A 3,497-nucleotide genomic window follows, 5' to 3' on the forward strand; every position below is an offset into this window, starting at 1 on the left:
TGGGAGGAGGTGTAATCTAGGTAGCTGTGGGAGTTGGTCAGTTTATAGTAAATGTCCGTGTTGATTCGGTCGCCCGATACTCTTCACCGAACACTGATTACTTTCCATTTCAGTTTCATTATCTAACTCTCTTTTGAATGCCATAATTGAATCTGACTGCAACACTCTCTCTTGCAGACCATTCCAAAGGTCGAAGATTTTCAATCATTAACGAAATAAGTTCTGGATCTCTCCCAAAACACAATTCATATAGATCTTGCTTCGAATCATTTGCAGGAAGTTCTTCACATGGACAAATTTGCAGCTTAGAGCATTTGTTCAAATTTAATATCATATTGGGGTGGCACAGTGCTTGGCATTGCTACCTCACTGCATGAGGGACCTAGGTTCAATTCCAACCAGAGGTCTGTGTGGAGTTTGCATGTTCTCCCTGTCTGCATGTGTTTCCTCCAACAGTCCAAAGATGTACAGGTTCGGTGGATAGAAATGGAAAGGTCTAGGAAGGGAAGGGAGGAGTCTGAGACGGTCCAGGTGATTTTGAGGTCGTGGTGGAGGGCTGCACGTTCCGAGATTGAGAGGTTGGAGTGGGTGAGAGGGGTGGAGAGTTTTAGGCGGTTAATGTCGCGGCAGCAGTTGGCTATGAAGTGATCGAGGGCAGGTAAGAGGCCAGCACGGGGTGTCCAGGTGGATGGGGTGCGTTGGAGGCGTTGGAGGCGGGAGAAAGGGTCGTCAGAGGGTGGGCGGGAATCCTGGTTGAAGAAGAAGGCGCGGAGGTGAAGGCGGCGGGAGAATTGTTTGATGTTACGCCACGTGTTGAAGAGTAGTACTGGGTATTGTCGTGATTGTAATTATGTCAGTCAGCTGAGTTCCCTTATTGGGGTGTTCCCCTACTTTTGTTAACATTTCACATCGATAACGTTTAGATTCCCAATATCTGCAGGGTTCTTTCTCTACTTGAGTGATTCAGTGACTTTTTTTTTATGAATTGCTCCTGTGATATCTGGTGAGAGGGTTTATGATATTAACAGTGCCATATCAATTGTTCTGGGTCACAATGTGCCCAAGTGAGAAAGAACTGACCATCCTTAAATATTTGTTTTTAAACAATGGACATAAAATTAATGATTGGAAAACACACAACTTGTCATATATTAAGATCAGAAGTAGGAATGGGAGTAGGCAGTTGACTGTTGAGATGCTCTGTCTTTCTTCACCAACCATGGCTGAATTCTCTCTCCATACTTTCCCACGACTTCATTTGATGAATGGTCTACGCTCCAAGAGCTTGTGAATTTAAAATAAACCAGTTGAACTATAATTTGGCGTTGTGTGACTTATGACAAAAAGAAAATTGATTGAGGATGTTATTACACATACTGGAGCAGTGGGATTTGAACCTGGGCCTCAGAGGCAGGGGCACGACCACTGAACCATTAAAAAAGCCTCTCTGCTGAATGAATGGAAACACCTTCCTCCTCAACATAGGACACGACCATTGTTCCCTCCGAGCCCATTATAGTAAATTGAGCCATTGTCTTGTTGAATGAATGATTGAGAACACCTTCCTCCTGAACATGGGACGTTACTTCTGTGCTCTTCGATCCCTTTGTAGTAAAGGGGCGGGGACAGTGAAGGGCCTGCGAACCTCTCCACCAATCCCCAAGCCTGAGGTCCGTGCGGACGAATCGGAGAGCGACATTCCAATATTGTCCGCATACCCGGTCGCCATTGGTCAGGTGGAATAACGTGCGCTCTGATTGGAGGGAGCGCGGATGACGCGAGTCACTGAAGGAGGAGACGGAAAGAAGAAGAAAAACAAAGATGGCGGCGCGAGGCTGCGGTTTTCTCATCGACTCAGCGGGCGGTTTCTGACGGAGAGAGGGGGCAAACAGGCATCGTTTACCTCAGAAAATACCTTTAAAATACATTTCAAATTAAAGTCGGAACTTTTCAAACAAGAAAAGGAGATAGTCCCCGGTGGGGTTTATTGTTTATTTTTGTATAATTTCCGGGGCCCGGGAAGGGGGAGGTGACGGTTACCGGGTGAACGAGAAAACAAATTAAAAATGTCGGCGGTGGAGGAGAGAGAGCCGGCGCCCGCAGCTTCTTCGGCGGCGGCCGGAGCCCAGGAGCTCAACAACCCCCCGGAGCTGGAGGAAGGTTCGAGAAGCCGGTCATGGTATTGGATACGGGGGGGATAAAGGTCTAAACCAAAGTAAAAGTAAGATATGTCCAACTGCATTCAACAAGATATTGTATTGGTGGGTGAGAGAGGCCGCTCACGGGAGTCTGATCCCTGAAGCTTTGCGACCTTGCCTGTAACCCTTTATTTTGTAAATATATTTATTAATATCAGTATAATAAAAAGATAAAAACACAAATCACAATACAACTACTGTCCATTAACTACTAACCTACCCTATAATACAAAACAAACCCGAACACTGTGCAAAGCAACACCAATAAATATATATATATAAATAATAGAGCAAAAAAGCACAAGAATACAGAACAGCTGTGCTCGGCGCAATGCTCCCAAATAAAGGAACGGGAGCATTGTATATATAGCCGTATTAACTGAGGAGACCTCCTCCAGGGCCCAGGGTGACAAATCTAACCAGCTTGGTTCAACAAATACCCTACTTAAGATAACTGACAAATCTATATCCAAATAACTCAAGTCGGGCTGTCATGTCTTATAACAGTGGTCCTCGGATACTGGATTAGTGGTGCTGGAAGAGCACAGCAGTTCAGGCAGCATCCAAGGAGCTTCGAAATCGACGTTTCGGGCAAAAGCTCTTCATCAGGAATAAAGGCAGTGAGCCTGAAGCGTGAAGAGATAAGCTAGAGGAGGGTGGGGGTGGGGAGAAAGTCACATCGAGTACAATGAGTGAGCGGGGGAGGAGATGAAGGAGATAGGTCAGGGAGGAGAGGGTGGAGTGGATAGGTGGAAAAGGAGATAGGCAGGTAGGACAAGTCCAGACAAGTCATGGGGACAGTGCTGAGCTGGAAGTTCAGAACTAGGGTGGGGTGGGCTAAGGCAAATGAGGAAACTGGTGAAGTCTACATTGGTGCCCTGGGGTTGAAGTGTTCCGAGGCGGAAGATGAGGCTTTCTTCCTCCAGGCGTCTGGTGGTGAGGGAGCGGCGGTGAAGGAGGCCCAGGACCACCATGTCCTCGGCAGAGTGGGTGGAGGAGTTGAAATATTGGGCCACGGGGCAGTGTGGTTGATTGGTGCAGGTGTCCCGGGGATGTTCCCTAAAGCACTCTCCTTGGAGGCACCCAGTTTCTCCAATATAGAGGAGAGCGCATCCGGAGCAACGGATACAATAAATGATATTAGTGGATGTGCAGGAAAACTTTGATGGATGTGGAAGGCTCCTTTAGGGCCTTGGACAGAGGTGAGGGAGGAGGTGTGGGCGCAGATTTTACAGTTCCTGCAGTGGCAGGGGAAAGTGCCAGGATTGGAGGGTGGGTTGTAGGGGGACGTGGACCTGA

The sequence above is a fragment of the Chiloscyllium punctatum genome, chromosome 36 (genome assembly GCF_047496795.1).
Source record: "Chiloscyllium punctatum isolate Juve2018m chromosome 36, sChiPun1.3, whole genome shotgun sequence".
Classification (NCBI taxonomy): domain Eukaryota; kingdom Metazoa; phylum Chordata; class Chondrichthyes; order Orectolobiformes; family Hemiscylliidae; genus Chiloscyllium; species Chiloscyllium punctatum.